Source organism: Pseudophryne corroboree, chromosome 2 (assembly GCF_028390025.1).
Source record: "Pseudophryne corroboree isolate aPseCor3 chromosome 2, aPseCor3.hap2, whole genome shotgun sequence".
Taxonomy (NCBI): Eukaryota; Metazoa; Chordata; class Amphibia; order Anura; family Myobatrachidae; genus Pseudophryne; species Pseudophryne corroboree.
Genome location: NC_086445.1, coordinates 926,035,775 through 926,054,480, shown reverse-complemented (window position 1 = coordinate 926,054,480; position 18,706 = coordinate 926,035,775). Strand labels below are relative to the sequence as shown.

Genomic DNA, 18,706 nt, shown 5'->3' with positions numbered 1-18,706 from the left:
ATTGATAATGAGATGAAATCAATATAATATCACTAGTACTGCAGCCGGACAGGTACTATATATATTTATTATGTAATGACTGATGACGGACCTGCTGGACACTGTCAGGTCAGCAGCACCGCAGACTGCTACAGTAAGCTACTATAGTAGTATGTATAAAGAAGAATGAAAAAAAAAAAAACCACGGGTAGGTGGTATACATATTATATATATATATATATATTATATACAATTATATATATATATATATTAAACTGGTGGTGATTGATAATTAAACTGGTGGTCAGGTCACTCACGTTGCAACTTGCAACTAGTACTCCGAGTCCTAAGCAGACAATCACAAAATATATTATTATACTGGTGGTCAGTGTGGTCACAACAATGGCAGTGTGGCACTGACTCTGGCAGCAAAAGTGTGCACTGTACGTTATATGTACTCCTGAGTCCTGCTCTCAGACTCTAACTGCTCCCCACTGTCAGTGTCTCCCCCACAAGTCAGATAATACAATACACTTACAGTCACACTATCTAATCTATATCACTTCAGCAAGTAGTATAGTAGTATAGTAGTACTCCTCCTAATAATGCTCCCCAAAATTACTACTACTGTGTCTCTCTCGTCTCTACTGTGTCTCTCTCTTCTCTAAACGGAGAGGACGCCAGCCACGTCCTCTCCCTATGACTCTCAATGCACGTGTGAAAATGGCGGCGACGCGCGGCTCCTTATATAGAATCCGAGTCTCGCGATAGAATCCGAGCCTCGCGAGAATCCGACAGCGGGATGATGACGTTCGGGCGCGCTCGGGTTAACCGAGCAAGGCGGGAAGATCCGAGTCGCTCGGACCCGTGAAAAAAAACATGAAGTTCGGGCGGGTTCGGATTCAGAGGAACCGAACCCGCTCATCTCTACTTTCAATGTGATGGTGGTTTGTGGCCCATACCTCCAGATCCTTTCCCTGAATGCCCGGTACCCAGAAAGTGCCCATGATTCTCACATGATTCGGCAATCAGGAAGATGGCTCAAATTATCCATGTTGGAAGTCCAAGACACGTGGATCTTGGATGAGTTTGTGGTACATCAGGGGGGAAATGTAATAGGGTGTGAGAATCAGAAAGGGAGATATTTTGGTCAAATCCCCCCCCCCTCTTTTTTTTTTTTAAAGTGGCAATTATTTACATGGCAAAACCAGGTTGATTTTGCCATTTAAATGATTGCCACTTTAAAAAAAACAGGAGAATTTGACCAAAATCTCTCACTTTCTGATTCTCTCACCCTATTACATTTCACCCCGTGTTAAAATTACAGTGTTGTTGTAAAAAAAAAGTAGGATTTTACCTACTGGTAAATCCTTTTCTCGTAGTCCATAGAGGATGCTGGGGTCCATATTAGTACCATGGGGTATAGACGGGCCCACCAGGAGCCATTGGCACTTTAAGAGTTTAACAGTGTGGTTTGGCTCCTCGCTCTATGCACCTCCTACCAGACTCAGTCCAGAAACTGTGCCCAAGGAAACAACGTATTTCGAGAGAAGGAAATACACAGATAGTGGCGAGATTCATACCAGCTCACACAACAAGGCGAATCCAGCCAACATGCCGGAACACTCAGCAACAGCTGAAACAGTAAAGAACGCAGAACTTACCTAGTAACCAGGCAGTATTGAACCAAACAACCACTGCAGGATAAAGAAGCGCTGGGTGGGCGCCCAGCATCCTCTACGGACTACGAGAAAAGGATTTACCGGTAGGTAATTAAAATCCTATTTTCTCTTACGTCCTAGAGGATGCTGGGGTCCATATTAGTACCATGGGGATGTACCAGAGCTCCCAGTACGGGAGGGAGAGCGTGCAGGCTCCTGCAGAACTGCTTGACAAAACTTGAGGTCATCAGAGGCCAAAGTATCGAACTTGTAAAACTTAGCAAATGTGTTCGATCCAGACCAAGTAGCTGCTCGGCAAAGCTGTACAGCCGAGACACCCCGGGCAGCCACCCAGGAAGAACCCACCTTACGAGTAGAGTGGGCCTTAACAGATTTTGGACACGGCAATCTTGCCATAGAATAGACATGCTGGATGGTGAACCTGATTCAACGGGAAATTGACTGCATAGAAGCAGGACACACAATTTTCTTTGGATCATAGAGGACAAACAGAGTCAGATTTTCTGTGACGTGCCATCCTCTTCATATAAATCAGTAGTCACTGGCACCACAATAGGTTGGTTGATATGAAAAGTCGACACAACCTTAGGAAGGAACTGTTGACGAATCCTGAGTTCCGCCCTATCTTCATGGAAAACCAGATAGGGACTTTTACAGGACAAAGCCCCCAATTCCGACACAAGTCGAATCGAAGCCAAGGCCAACAAAGTTACCGCCTTCCACGTGAGAAACTTGATTTCAGCCTCCTGTAGACAGTCTGGAGCAATGAGGATTGCCAGAACCTTTGTTCTCTTTACAAGTTGTAGAACTTTTGGAATTAGAGGAAGTGGAGGGAATACATACACTGATGTGAACACCCACAGCGTTACTAGTGCATCCACCGCCACTGCCTGTGGGTCCCTCGACCTGGAACAGTACCTCCGTAGCTTCTTGTTGAGGCGAGAGGCCATCATGTCTATGTGAGGAACCCCCCACCATTCAGTTACCTCCTCGAACTCCTCCGGGTGGAGGCCCCACTCTCCTGGATGGAGATCGTGTCTGCTGAGGAAGTCTGCTTCCCAGTTGTCTACTCCCGGAATGAAGGTTGCTGACATCGCTACAGTGTGCCTTTCTGCCCAGAGGAGGATTTTTGTCACCTCTGACATTGCAGTCCTGCTGTTCGTTCCGCCTTGTTGGTTTATGTAGGCCACTGTGGTCACGTTGTCCGACTGCACCTGAACAGCCCGATCCTGTAGAAGGTGTGCTGCTTGAAGAAGGCTGTTGTATACAGCTCTTAGGCACACACTGTACACCTAAATTCTACATGGAGGTAAATAAAGTAGACATCCAGAAGCTGCTCACAGTACCCAGTGTTCCTGGGTACTTTATTTACCTCCATATAGAATTTAGGCGTACAGTGAGTGTTCCTGTTATAGCGTCCTGATTTCTAATTCAAAATATTTTCACCACCTTTTTCTTGAACCCATGTCAATTTTTGACAAGCTCAAGACTTTTAAACAATTAAATAAATATATAAGATATATATATTTTTTTAACCATTTGGTCTCTATTCTAGACAAACTTCTTTTTACCATTCCTTGGTCTTTATTTTAAACGTAAACAGAATAAAGGTTACGTTTTAGATAACTCACCAATACACTGTTTACTGCAAATTTATATCTTGGTTATATCTATATCAATTTATGTTGAAGAGTGCTCCTAAAAAGGACATTTTTTGTCTTTTCTTTCCCCATTTTTACTTGTAGTTGTTCTACAAAAAGTATTTTGGGAGCACCACCAATGATTGAGTGTTGCAAAATTGTTCACAAATAACACTGCTTATATTGGTAACATATATATGTATACATGTGCAAGCATAGCTTTTCTGGATGTTGTGTAAGTTAGTGCGGGATTGATAACTTGTATTACAGGCTTCAAGACATCCCAGACCATGGATTGAATCACCAATGCTTTCTCCACCGGTAAAAACACCCTCTGCACCTCTGTGTCGAGGATCATCCCCAGGAAAGACAGCCTCCTTGTCGGCTCCATATGAGACTTTGGAAGGTTCAGAATCCAGCCGTGCTCCTTGAGCAGATGCGTCGTGAGAGCAATGGATCTTAACAACTTCTCCTTGGACGATGCCTTGATCAGCAGATCGTCCAGATATGGAATTATGTTCACTCCATGCTTGCGGAGGAGAACCATTATCTCTGCCATCACCTTGGTGAAGACCCTCGGTGCCGTGGAGAGACCGAACGGCAGTGCCTGAAACTGATAGTGATCATCTAACAGTGCAAACCTGAGATAAGCCTGATGCGGCGACCAAATGGGAATGTGGAGGTACGCATCCTTGATGTCCAGGGACACCAGGAACTCCCCCTCCGTCAGTCCTGAGATAACTGCCCTCAGAGACTCCATCTTGAATTTGAAGTCCCTGAGATAAGGGTTCAAATATTTCAAGTTCAGAATTGGCCTTACTGAACCATCCGGCTTTGGTACCACAAAAAGGTTCAAATAGTAACCTTTGTTCAACTGATGAGGCAGCCAGAGACCCCTGCAAGCCGAGACGGACATGGAGGAGATCCCCGCAGCCATGGTACCCAGATCCTTCATTGATTCTATCAGGAACCCTGCAGAATCCTGTATGTTACATAAAAACAAATCAACGTCACCTTTATCCATCGTAGTCAAGTCCTCCTGCAGAGTGATTGACCACTTTGCTATAGCTTTTGAAATCCATGCACAGGCAATAGTAGGCCGCAGTATAGCCCCTGAAGCCGTGTATATGGATTTGAGCGTAGCATCCACTTTGCGATCTTCCGGATCTGTCAACGCGGTAGATCTCGGGACTGGTAAAACCACCTGTTTTGACAGCCTAGAGACAGAGGTGTCAGCTATAGGTGGGGACTCCCATTTTTTCCTATCTTCTTCCGAGAAGGGAAAAGCAACCAGAACCCTTTTAGGGATCTGGAATTTTTTCTCCGGGTTTTCCCAGGCTTTTTCAAATATAGCATTTAATTCCTTAGATGCCGGGAAGGTGAGAGGGGCTTTACTTACTGTCTGTGAAAAAGGCCTCCTCAACCTGCTCAGGAGGTGTGTCAGAAATATGTAACACATCCTGCATGGCCTCAATCATCAACTGCACCCCCTTAGCAAGTGATGCCGTTCCCCTTGACACATCCCCATCACCGTCTGCTGTGTCGAAACTGTATCCGTGTCATCCTGCATAATTTGTGCAAGAGCAAGTTTGTGAGAATGTATCGCAGGGGGCCCCGGGGGAGCAGTATCGGACCATACTGCCATAGAGGACTGCAATACCTGAGTTGCATGCTCAGTCCTTGCAACCCTTTCAGAAATCTGAGAAATAGCCCCCCTAAGAAAGGCTAACCACTGTGGTTCTCTAGCTGGAATCTGCGCTACAACAGTGCAATCCTGATTACATGGGATGGGATCTTCCTGAGAAGATAAATCCTCTGCAGCATATGAGACAGAGTCTCTAGACATGTTTGCATGTACACCCTACATACACACAGGGTACAGGGTAGACAGAGTTTCCCTCCCAAGAATGGCAGAGAGACACAGAGATTGGAGCCAACCCACACACAGCGCTATATAGTTATAAGGAGACCCTTAACCAGTGCTGACTGTGTCCCGTAATAAGTGACACAGTCTTTACACAGCCTCCCCTCCCTTCTAGAACCCCCTGCTACCATACAGATAGCTGCAGGTGCTCTGGAGGGACTGCTCTTCCACTTGCATGTCTGCAGGCAGGAAAATGGTGCTGAATGCTGCTGGGTCCGCTCTGAGGAGAAGCTCCACCCCCTTAATGGCGCTGTCTTCCCGCTCTTCCAAGATTATACTAGCCTGAGGATTTTGTGCTGGCTGAGATCCATGGACCACAACAGACTTTCTGGTCAGTGTGTAAAATATACCTACATTCCCTAGTGTTCAGTGGTCCGGTGCTCTCCTTCAGCTCCTGTCAGCTGATCTCCGCCTCCTGCACTGTCATTCCCCAGTGTACAGTGCTCCGGTGCTCTCCTCCATCTCCTGTCAGCTGATCTCTGCCTCCTGCACTGTGACCCGGTCATCTAATGCTATAAACTGGCATTTGCAGCACTTTGCAGTGTCAGATGACCGGGTCACAGTGCAGGAGCTGGAGATCACATAACCAGTATTTGATGGTGGAAACCATTAATGGCATGCATGCAAATTATTTAAAACCATAGATTGTCGGAGCGCACCGGAGCACCGATCACTGGGTAAGTATACGGGGAAGGGGGATGGGACAATCTATGGTTTTAAACAATTTGCATGCATGCCATTAATGGTTTCCACCATCGAATACCCACGCATGCATAGAAGAGACTTTGCTGCACTGAGGGGTGGGGGGGTATTTATTAAAGCTTGGAGAGAGCGAAAATTGTGAGAGATAAAGTACCAACCCATCAGCTCCTGTAATTTTTCAAACACAGCCTGTAACATGTAAAGCATCCCTGGCATGGGCACACTATGGGGTCTATTTATCACCATCCGCATCACCCATAATCGCACTGCGATAATTGATTCGCAGGGATGTAGCAATTATCGCATGCAGGGACAGAGCTTGGATGAACATCATGACCATCGATAGCAATGTTCATCTGCGACTGCAAGCTGAGTAAGCCTGAGCTTACTGAGACTAGCAGTCGCAGTGCGACTTGCGAGGCCTAGGAAACTGCATCTGGGACACAGTCCTTGGCTTCACCACTCTTGGAAAACGGTGGTGACATGTCCCCATTTTCCCCAATGCAGGTCGCCCCCGTCCCATCCCCCGAATGCAGAGGCATTCCCATTATAGCGATGCGACCGCAGGACCCGCTCTGCATATGTTCCAAATTATCGGGAAGCTGCTCAGTGAGTCGCAGAAGCGACTGAAGCTGAATTAGGCACATAAACCTTAGACCATCGATGGCCAACCCTAGTTGAATCATATGTAATTCATAGAATTTGCTGAAGGGTACATTACAGCACGATTAGGCTGGTTAACAGAACCTGGGAGTCAGTGCTGAGGCCAAATCTATGTAATATGTTAATTAGTGATTAACCATTTAACTGACAAATTTTTTTTCCAAAAACCACTGAGAAATTGTAGTTTTTTTAGGGTCAAGAAGTGTTTATACTTATCCAAAACTAATTTATTTAAAAAAAAAAGTGTTTTTATATTTGTCAAAGAATAGGGTATTTCCAAACATAGGAACATTGGATAGCCATTATTGGAACATCAAGAACATTGGTAAAATTGCAACTATTGCAACTTTCATTTTCCCAGCAGAAGACACCAAATATACAGTACCCGGTCTCTAGGTTGACCACACTTAGGTCGACAGTCATTAGGTCGACCACTATTGGTCGACATGCATTAGGTCGACATGGACTATAGGTCGACATGGTCACTAGGTCGACATGGAAAAAGGGCGACATGAGTTTTTCAATTTTTTCCCCATTTTTTACAACTTTTTCATACTTTAAGATCCATGTGGGCTACAATTGGGAACAGTAACCTTGCTAGAAGCATTTAAAAGCGAAGCGAGACATGCAAGGGGACATGGTGCACTAATTGGGGTTCCCGGTCACTTTGCGAAGAAAAGGACACCATTTAAAAAAAAAAAAACTCATGTCGACATTTTTCCATGTCGACCGTGTTCAAGTCAACCTAATGACTGTGTTGACCTATTTCAGATGTCGACCTAGTCACTGTCGCCCAATAGTGGTCGACCTAATGACTGTCGACCTAAGTGTGGTCGACCCTATAATCCACACCCAGATATACAACGGGGGAGGGGGAGCTTGGGGGCTAGGGGCTAATTTACATTTCCCCGTTCAGCAGTGATGGGCAGCATGGCAGACACTAGAGGGAGGGGGCAGGGAAGCAGAGAGACCGGAAGATCCCTCTTAGAGCGGCATCTGCAAGAAGTTTCTCTTCCTGCAGCCGCAAACACTGTGTATCTGATTGGCCACGTCTTTTGCGACCAGATCAGATAATGCACTTGCTGGTGTGGTCACATACAATGTAACCATGTCAGGCAAGTGGATAAAATAAAATACCCAAAATAATGAACAGATGTAGTTTAAAAAATAGTAAACAAACAGAGACTCCCCATCAGAAGCTGCTCTTGAAGTACAGTACCCATCCTATGCCATTTATATAAGATAAAGCAGACTTTATGACTCATAGGTGTTAATGACAAAGAGCACATCACTTTTCACTGGCTGAAGGTTAGGGGATAACATATAATGAGATATAATCCTATCCATCAAGTCTCACTATGCTTCAGCCTGGATTCCAAAATCTCACTAATCAAATCCTTAAAGAAGGTCAGTAGTGCAATCAGTTTATTGATTTATCGTTTGATAAGACAACTGGTCAGGCATGAAGGTATGATAATAGAGACAAGCTGCACACATACAGTAATAAGCAAAGTTTATAAGTTTGGTAAACTGTATATAATACACAAGCATAATAATACACAAGAACTACTTCATTGATTTGTTTGAATTATTTTAACATTTCATCTTTCACTTCTTGCAATACTAAATGTAACGTGCGTGACTATGTCGTGAATGCTGGCAATTCAAGTCAGATAAGAAGTATATTCTATTGAAATGTTTCAATTTGAAAATAACACTTAATAAATACATTGTACTTGATAAGAAAGGATACTACCATAACTGGAGCGTCTGAACGTCACAGAACACTTAATAAAAATACTCCCACTAATATTAATGCATTGAATTATGTAGAGAAATCAGATTAGATTTTTTTAGTAATCTATGCATACATCATTTATTACAGTTTCGTTATCAGGGACTATTGGCAAGTATGATAAGAGTAAACTGTAACCAGGGGAGGATTGGGATGGAAAACTAGCCTGGGAAATTTCTGTAAGCAGCCCTAATAGGGTGGGTCAGTTGAGGGGGTGGGGCTGTGGAGGGGGTGTGATACACCCTCATAGGGCCTCATTCTGAGTCAGACGCAGTCATAGTCATCCTTGCGTCTTTTTCTGCAGTTGCGTCTGTGAATTTATGCTAATGGCGCTACAAAGCCCTTCCCTGGTGTACATCCATGTGTCCGAATGTGCCCACTTTCATTGTCTACACGTTTCCATCATGCTTTGTGCATCTTTAGACCCCAGCATCTTTCACACGATTGATCATTTCCCTGTGCTACATGCAGATCTTCCGTCTGAGTATGGCCTCCAATGTGAGTGACTCAGCATCTCTGCACGCAACCACTTTTCAGCAGCAGAAGAGTTGCGGTGCGGCCGCTGGTGTTTCTACTACATTGCAATAACAACTTATCCCCCTACACTTAATAGGATTGACCCCTAAATACAGCGCTGTAACTAGGTGTGTGCTAGTGGTGCCTTGCACACAGCGCAGATGCGCTGGAGGCGCAGGATCACTAGCAACACCCGTCTGGTCGCTCCGCCGCTGCTATCGCCGCCGCACTGAGGTGTCCTGGCCGCGTCTCCCTGCCTGTCACCGTCCGGCGCCCCCAGCTGCATTGGCCGGCTACCGCTCACATAGGTAGCCGGGCAGCGCTACAGCTCCCCCTCCGCTCCCCCCATGTGCTGGGAGAGATGACGTCTCTCCCAGCCCACCCCCAGCCTATTCACAATGCCCTGCGCTGCCAACAGCACAGCGCAGCGCAGGAAGACAGAAGGAGAGGAGAGGCGCATCTATCATGCCGGCTCGTCACAGGTGGTGAGTATAACTCTCTCTCTCTCCCCTTCTCCTTCCTTTCCCTCCCCACCCATAATGTGTAAAAAGGGGGACTGCCTGCAGTAATACAGTATGTAAAAAAGGGGGACTGCCTGCAGTAATACAGTATGTAAAAAAGGGAGACTGCCTGCAGTAATGCGTAAAAAAGGGGGACTGCCTGCAGTAGTGCGTAAAAAAGGGGGACTGCCTGCAGTAATGCGTAACAAATGGGGACTGCCTGCAGTAATGCATAAAAAAGGGGGACTGCCTGCCGTAATGCATAAAAAAGGGGGACTGCCTGCGGTAATGCGTAAAAAAGGGGGACTGCCTGCCGTAATGCGTAAAAAAGAGGGACTGCCTGCCGTAATGCGTAAAAAGGGGGACTGCCTGCCGTAATGTGTAAAAAAGGGGGACTGCCTGCCATAATGTGTAAAAAAGTGGGACTGACTGCCATAATGTGTAAAAAAGGAGGGCTCTGTTGCTATATGTTTGAAAAAGGTGACTTTGTTGTCGTAATGTGTAAAAAGGGAACTGTGCTGCCGTAATGTGTAAAAAAGGGGGTCTCTGTTGCTGTAACGTGTAAAAAGGGGACCTGCTTTGTATAGGGGGGGGGGGGAGCCGATGCTGTTTCTTGCACATAGCGCTAAAATGCCTAGTTACGGCACTGCCTAAATATTTTAATAATAAGAAACCCAGAGGAAAACATGAATAGATCAGTAGCTAAACATTGCTGGCATGCTGTCACCCCCAGAGAGGTATGGCGGTAAGAGTGATCCAACAGCTATCCTCATGGCAGAGAAAACTCTGCTTCCCTCGTTTCAGCCCTGTGAGACGGAAACTATAGATTGTTTGCAGTCCAATACTGAATGGATAATTCACAGTCCTACTCTGTTCATTCCTAGGCTGCTTATTCCAACACTCATTGTCATACTGTTTATTATCATGCTATTAATTCATACTCTTCATTCTTCAACCATATACTTCCCATTCCAATACTCTTCATTCCAACACTTCTTATTTCTAACGCTCACTTATAATTTCCACATGGTTTCTTATTCCTGCACTGCTATTTTCCAAGCTGTTCATTCTCACACAGTTCGTAAATATACTCCAGTGAACTTAATTTAAACACAATAGAAATTGCTCACCCCTGCACAGATGGTTCAGTCTAATACCAACAAGCCCTGCCAGCCCACACTTCATGCAGAACTGATTTGGTCCATCTGAGTCAGTGGGGTGTTATTGATGAAGGGTGGGAGCAGCAGAGGGTGATGGGGAGAGGTGATGAATCTGCTGCAAGTACTGAGGTCTAGTGATGGCCATCGATCAACAATGATTTAAAATCAATTGTCTATGACCGATGGTAACTACTTTTCACATCGATGGAAGAGATCCAGATGGTTTCCTGCCATCGATGATAAAGAGCTATCAAATTTTTTTTCTTTCCTCTACAGGGTGTCGGGGACACGGAGCATAGCTTTGCCCCACCGACACCCACGAAGCCATGCCCCCGGGCCCTGATCGGCCCACGACCTGCTCAAGACTAAAGTAAGGATGACAATCGATGGGCAAAAACATTGATAGCTCCCTTACAGATGGTTTCACACCTCGAGGTTATCTATCAATGGTACCATCGATAGTAACCATAGATGGATAACCCACTGATGGCCATACCTACTGAGGTCTGTCTTGGGGGAACTTAGGCTAATAACAGGAGTTCTGACCAAGATGGGAGTGGCTAATAGCGGTGTGTAGAGGTGGGAGGGAACTTTCTTGGTGGCTCCCAGCATCCATCTCTCCTGGCTAACCGTACTCGAAAGTGACCGCTAGCTGGAGCTGATGACAGCTTCCAGGTTGTGGTCCACAGTGGCAAGAGGGGGACATGAAACCAGCCCGGGGACTTACCCCTTTTTCAGGTAGCCCAGTCCGTCCCTCACTGTAACAATGCTACCTTATAGCTTTCTGGACAGAAAACACTGTGTAACTGTTAGCCCAAATGAATGTTTTTACTGAAGAAAAAATAAAAGTCTGAGTGGAATCAGTCAGATGGTTTACAAACATGATTGTGACTGTATGTTTATCAGCACTTCATAGAGCTTAACAATGAGAGTAGTAAATGACTAGTTGTATACAGGGCCTAAATCAGATTATGGCTGTGCTAAAATATGTTAATGACACAGGAGGCATCTTGGTTAATAAAGCACAGCTGCTAGCCCCGCACGCCCTGACATGCCCCTGTCTTCTAGAACACTGGTCGTCGCTGCCCCTTCTCTACCCCCAAGTTGCTGCAGCTGAGACTGTTGCCGCAGATAGAAATCTGCACATGTACTGATCTGAATATATCGGATACTCTGAATCTGGCCCACAGTTCAATAATGCAATTAAATCTCACATACACAAGATGGGATCAGTATGAGATCCCAGTGTATGGTATCCCGGCTTTCGAAATACAGACGCTGGGATACTGGAGTTGAAAATACCGACAGGGTTGAGTAAAGAGTGTTCTAACCTCTCCCCACCCCCCTAACCCTCCCTACCCACCCGCAGTCTATCCCTAACCACCCCCCAGAGGTGCCTAAACCTAATCATCCCACCCCGTAGTCTAACCCTAACCCTCCGAGGGGGGTGCCTAACCCTAACCCCGCTTCCACCCAGTCTAACCCGAACCTCCCGCGACACAGCCTAAACCTAACACCCCGCCCCCCAGCAGTCCCCCCCCCCCCCTCCCCGTAGCTTACCTCTGCAGCACCGTGGTTTTTACACGTTCAGGATCCTGGTTGTTGGTATTCTGGCACCGGGATCTTGCTCCCTTTCTGAATGCCGGTATTCTGACTGCCAGGTTCCCGACAGCCGGGATCCTGACTGCTTCCCCACATGATATAAAAGTGTGTTGACAAGTGTTAATAAACACAAATATCACACTTCCCATGTATAATTAAATTGTTGTGAATGGATGTGCATGACTTTATAGTACAGTGCTGTGATACTAATCATTCAAGTTCTATCAGCTGGAGAGGTTGATACACAAGCGGCCAATCAGGAGTGGTTAGATGGTGGTACTAATATCATCATCATCATCATCATCAAAGTGAACCATGCAACACCTGTCCCATACCCATAAGAGGGGTTACATACATTATACTGGCGAGCGGTATGTCGGCTATCAATATCCCGACAGCGGCATCCCCCCCGTCAGAATGCCGACAGCAGGGCGAGCTCTAAAAGTTCCCACAGGATCTATTCCCAGTCTATGGGTGTCGTGGACACCCACGAGTGGGAATAACCCTGGTGAGCCAGGATTCCGGCTGTCAGGATTTCGGCGTCAGTATCCTGAACGCTGGGATCCCAACAGCCGGCATTTTAACTGCATCCCCACAAGAGATACTGTATGCCTCCAAAGATGTAATTGGGGATGCACCTAAGACTAATCTCCTATATATTTGCCTTAGTCTGTGACTCTGTGCCCGTAACGCTGGGCGGAGTCACAGAGCTGGGCGGAGTCTACTGCATCTGCTGCAGGGAGCTATCCCATACCCAGCGCCAGCAGCAGTCAGGTGCAAGACCCTACCTTACAGTATAGGAGGTGAGGATGGCCACTAGCTGCCGGCTGCTGTGCCTGTCCTTCCCCCCCCCCCAATCACCTGTGACAGCGGGCTGTGTGCTGTGCAGTGCGGGTCCCGAAAAAGGGGACGGAGCTACGGCGGCACGAGGGGGAGGAGCTACATGAAATAGAGGGGCGGAGCTACACGGGACCAGACAGCTGAACAGTGGTGGAATCAGCATTGCAGTGACGGCCAGCCAGACTTGGTAAGTGGAGGGTGAGAGAGAAATGTGTGTGCGTGTGTGTGTGTGTATAGTGGTGTGTGTGTGTGTGTGTGTGTGTGTGTATATGGTGGGGTGTGTGTGTTTGTATATATGTGTGAATTGTGTGTGTGTGAGGTATGTCTGTGTGTGCGCACTTTATGGACGCCACTGCTGGGGGGCCATTACATGCAAGGACGCTACTAATATAGGGGGGGCATTACGTATAAGGACGCTACTACTATAGGGGGGGCATTACGTATAAGGACGCTACTACTATAGGGTGGGCATTACGTATAAGGACGCTACTACTATGGGGGGGCATTACGTATAAGGACGCTACTACTATAGGGGGGCATTACGTATAAGGAGGCTACTAATACTGGGGGGCATTACATACAAGGACGCTACTACTGGGGGGGGCATTATGTATAAGGACTCTATTACTTCTGGGGGGCATTATGTATAAGGACGGTGCTACTACTACTGGGAGGGCATTACATGTAAGGATGCTACTACTACTACTGGGGGGGCATTATGTATAAGGACGGTACTACTACTGGGGGCACATTATGTATAAGGATGCTACTACTACTGGGGGGGCATTATGTATAAGGACGGTACTACTACTGGGGGCACATTATGTATAAGGATGCTACTACTACAGGGGTGGCATTACGTATAAGGACGCTACTATTACTGTTGGGGGGCATTACATATAACTGCTACTACTACTGGGGGGCATTACGTATAAGGACGCTACTACTACGGGTGGGGCATTACATATAAGGATGCTACTATTACTGTTGTGGGGCATTACATATAACTGCTACTACTACTGGGGGGGCATTATGTATAAGGACACTACTACTATTGGGGGGGGCATTATGTATTAGGACGCTACTACTACTGGGGGGGCATTATGTATAAGGACGCTACTACTACTGGGGGGGCATTATGTATAAGGATGCTACTACTACTGGGGGGGCATTATGTATAAGGACGCTATTATTACTGTTGGGGAGCATTACATATAACTGCTACTACTACTGGGGGGGCATTATGTATAAGGACACTACTACTACTGGGGGGGCATTACGTATATGGACGCTACTACTACGGGTGGGGCATTACGTATAAGATGAATAAGATTGTGCTACATTGTGGCGTAATTTTAAATGGGGGTACTATTGTGTGGCCATGCCCCTTAGTTGTGAGACCACACCACTTTTCCCGATGCACAACAAAGGAATATGGGAGGGCGCAAAATTCATAGTTTGCAGGGGGGCGCCGAACACCCTAGCACCGGCCCTGGTCACCAGTAGCAAAAGTACACCACGGCCACTGACACTATCTGCAGGGAGGGGAACAGCGCTGATATGGAGGGTACTTGCAGGCAGCGAGTCGCCGCCCGCAGCTCCTCTCCCACCTACACACCATACCTGCCGCCTGACACCCACACCCCAGGGAGAGGGCGCTAGCTCAGGCACCGCTAGATCAGCATCTGCAGCATACACACAAGGGCTGCCATGCTCAGCGGCAAGCGGTGCGGAGCATGTGCAGCGGGACAGCGCCAGGACGGGACACGCACTAAACATTGCTGCTGGGCCGGAGCTCCCTCCGTCTGCAGCCTAAGGACGCGCGCCGCACCTCTCCAGGGAAACACCATGCCTGCCCGCCCACAGGGCTCCCGGAGCTTACCTATGCTCCGCGATCACAGCAGCTGACGCTGCCAGGCAGGATGGAGGAATGACGCCCGTCAGACGGGGCGGACAGTGTGCGGCGGAACGGGGCCAGGAAGGAATGCTGACCACGACCCATTGCTGCTGGGTCTGAGCTACCTCCCTCTGCAGTCACCATCTCACAGCAGCAGCCTGGAGGTTAGTGGCCACCACGACCCGCACATCCTTACCTCACACATACCTCACACATACCTCACATATACCTCACATACCTCACACATGAGAGCAAAGGTACACACACTGTGACATCACACCTGTAGCCCACCCATATATCTGCTAAGTACTCCCCGTCACTATGCCCTGTCACCCTCATCCTGCTCTCTAACTGCCTGTCTGTGTACTGGCCTTTACCCCTCTCACACCATCACCAACCCTCACTAACTACCACAAAGACTATGTGCACTGATATCTGCCCCTCCACCACCTGCAGCGCCCCTGGACCCCTCCCCATCCCCCGCAAACCCCCGCACCTGCCCCTCCACCACCCGTGGCACCCCCACCCACTGCGCCTTCGGACCCCCTACCCCACCCGCAGTGTCTTCCAAACCCCTCCCCCATCTGCAGCAGCCCCTCCCCATCCGCTGCACCCCCGGACCCATCCCCTGCACCCCCACCCCTCCAGCAACCGCAACACCTTCGGTCCCACTACCCCACCCGCAGCATTCACCCCACCACCAGCCACTCCACCTGCGGACCCCCTACACCACCTGCTCCTCCACCACCTGCAGCCCCTCCCGATCCACCGCACCCTCCCCCCCCCTCCCTCCCTCCCCCACCGCAGCGCCTCCAGGCCCCCTACCTCACCCGCAACACCTGCACCCTTCTCCACCAGCAGCGCCTCCGGAACCCCTCCCCCATCCGCCCCTCCCCCACCCACAGCACCCCCACCCCTCCCGCATCCCCTGACCCCCTCCCCATCCGCTGAACCCCCGCACTCACCCCTCCCCCATCCGCTGCACCCACTGACCCATCCCCTACACCCCCATCTCTCCAGCAACCGCAACACCTTCGGACCCACTACCCCACCCTGAGCACCCACCCCTCCACCACCCACTGCACCTCCAGACCTCCTCCACCACCCGCTCCTTCACCACCTGCAGCCCCTCCCCATCCACCGCACCCCCACCCGCAGCGCCTCCAGGCCCCCTACCTCACCCGCAACACCTGCACCCTTCCACCCTGCAGCGCCTCCGGAACCCCTCCCTCATCCGCAACAGCCCCTCACCCGCCTCTCCCCCACCCACAGCACCTCACCTCTCCCACACTCCCGGACCACCTCCACCATCCGCTGCACCCCCGCACCCACCCCCTATCCCACCCGCGCACACACCCCTCCACCACCTGCAGCACCTCCAGACCCCATCCACCGCAAATCCACACACCTGTCCCTAGCCCACCCGTGGCACCCCCACCCACAGCGCCTACGGACCCCACACCTCAACACACACGGACCCTCCCTCCTCCGGACCCCTAACCCCATTCACTGCACCCCCCCCCTCTCCCACCCGCAACGCCTCCACACCTCCTACCCACCCGCCACACCCTTTCCCACCCGCAGTACCTCTGGAACCCCTCCCCCATCCAGCCCAGCATCTGCCCCTCCCCCACCTGCCCCTCCCCCACACACAACGCCCCCCCGGCCCCCTCCCCCGGTACCCACCCGCGGCGCCTCCAGACCACCTATGCCACCCGCTCCTCCACCACCTACATCACCTCCGGACCCCCTCCCCCATCCGCCACACCCCGCATCTGGCTCTCCCCCGCCCGCTGCACCTTTGGATCCCCTACCCCACCCACGCAGCAGGCCCTTCCCAATCCGCATCGCCTACACCATTCGCAACAGCACCGCACCCGCCACTCCCCCACCCACGTTACCCCCGCATCCACCCCTCCCCCATCCACCGCGCCCCCTGGACACCTCCCCCATCCACTGCACACCCGCACCCACCCCTTCCCCATCTGCAGCGCCTTCGGAACCCCTCCTCCATCCGCAACAGCCCTGCAGCTGCCATCCCCCACCTGCGACACCCCTGCTCCTACCCCACCCACAGCGCCTTCATACCCCCTCCCCCATCCGCGGTCCCCACTCCCCAAACCCCTTCCTGTTGCAAGGGACTACGCCCCCTTCACCATCGGACGCCCTTTCATTGTGCAATATTCAAACACTAACAAAACTAGGAATGCAGGTAATACTCCATATATTGAACCCCAGAAAGGCGTGCAGGGGTTAAGGGGGCGTAGCCCCTTTTGCCTTCATACCCCCTCCCCCATCCGCGGTCCCCACTCCCCAAACCCCTTCCTGTTGCAAGGGACTACGCCCCCTTCACCATCGGAAGGCCTTTCATTGTGCAATATTCAAACACTAACAAAACTAGGAATGCAGGTAATACTCCATATATTGAACCCCAGAAAGGCGTGCAGGGGTTAAGGGGGCGTAGCCCCTACCGACGGTGTGAAGAGCGCCCGTAGGGCGCGATGAAGCACCTAGTTATGTTACATTTATGTATACCCTGCCCTTGCTGTACTCACCTATGCTTACGTTACATTTATGTATACCCTGCCCTTGCTGTACTCACCTATGCTTACGTTACATTTATGTATACCCTGCCCTATCTGTACTCACCTATGCTTACGTTACATTTATGTAGACCCTGCCCTATCTGTACTCACCTATGCTTACGTTACATTTATGTATACCCTGCCCTATCTGTACTCACCTATGCTTATGTTACATTTATGTATACCCTGCCCTATCTGTACTCACCTATGCTTACGTTACATTTATGTAGACCCTGCCCTATCTGTACTCACCTATGCTTACGTTACATTTATGTATACCCTGCCCTATCTGTACTCACCTATGCTTACGTTACATTTATGTATACCCTGCCCTATCTGTACTCACCTATGCTTACGTTACATTTATGTATACCCTGCCCTATCTGTACTCACCTATGCTTACGTTACATTTATGTATACCCTGCCCTATCTGTACTCACCTATGCTTACGTTACATTTATGTAGACCCTGCCCTTGCTGTACTCACCTATGCTTGCACTTCCTCCCAGCCAAAGTTTTACCAATTTAGGTAAGGCAAATGTCTAGAATAGATACAGATACATTTTGGGTGAGTGCACGCAGGACAAAAAAAATATATCTTTCTCTCAAATAAACTGATGTACAAGCAACTCTACATGAGTGTTTCATATATAAACATGGCTGCATTTCATTTATTTATGTTTCTCATTTTTTACAAATAACCTCACTCAATATGGAAACAGACAGAGATGTTTGTACTGTACTCACGTAAGAGCACCTACAATGATCCATCTCATTATATTGCACTCACAGTCACATTAAGGGTCATGATGATGATATGGATTCATTTTTCTCTGCAAAAATTACTGGTAGCTGTTACAGTTCAGACAGACAGGGGGCAGTAAGGCTTTAGTGTATGGCAAAGTCATGTCAATCTACTTGTATGCTATATGTGTTTATTTAGCTGTGATCATGATATTTACTCGGCTAGAACAGTATTAAAGGGTTATGCTGGTCAATGGGCCTAATTCAGACTTGATCGTAGCCGTGCAAAATTTTGCATGGCTACAATCAGTTACTGATACATGTGGGGGACTGCATGTCAGGCCCTACCCTGCCGCGCAAGTACAAATGCATCGTATGGCGGTGGTGCTTTTGTATTTGAGGAGTAGCTCCCTACCAGCGCAGCTCCTGCACGCTGGCAGGGAGCTACTCGTCGCTGTCCGGGTCGCAGTGGCTGCG

General features: G+C 48.9%; 1 protein-coding gene across 3 annotated transcripts in view; it reads right to left on the bottom strand.

Annotated features, from left to right (window-relative positions):
* Positions 1-18,706, bottom strand: part of LOC135050066 (uncharacterized) — a 72,031-nt gene that overhangs the window by 50,912 nt on the left and 2,413 nt on the right. For 2 of the 3 annotated variants that reach the window (XR_010241538.1, XM_063956185.1), the window contains exon 2: positions 17,973-18,027. The exons of the other annotated variant lie outside the window; for it this stretch is intronic. The gene's annotated coding sequence lies outside the window, so the exon portion shown is untranslated. The remainder of the gene's footprint in view (positions 1-17,972; positions 18,028-18,706) is intronic. 3 annotated transcript variants of the gene reach the window in all.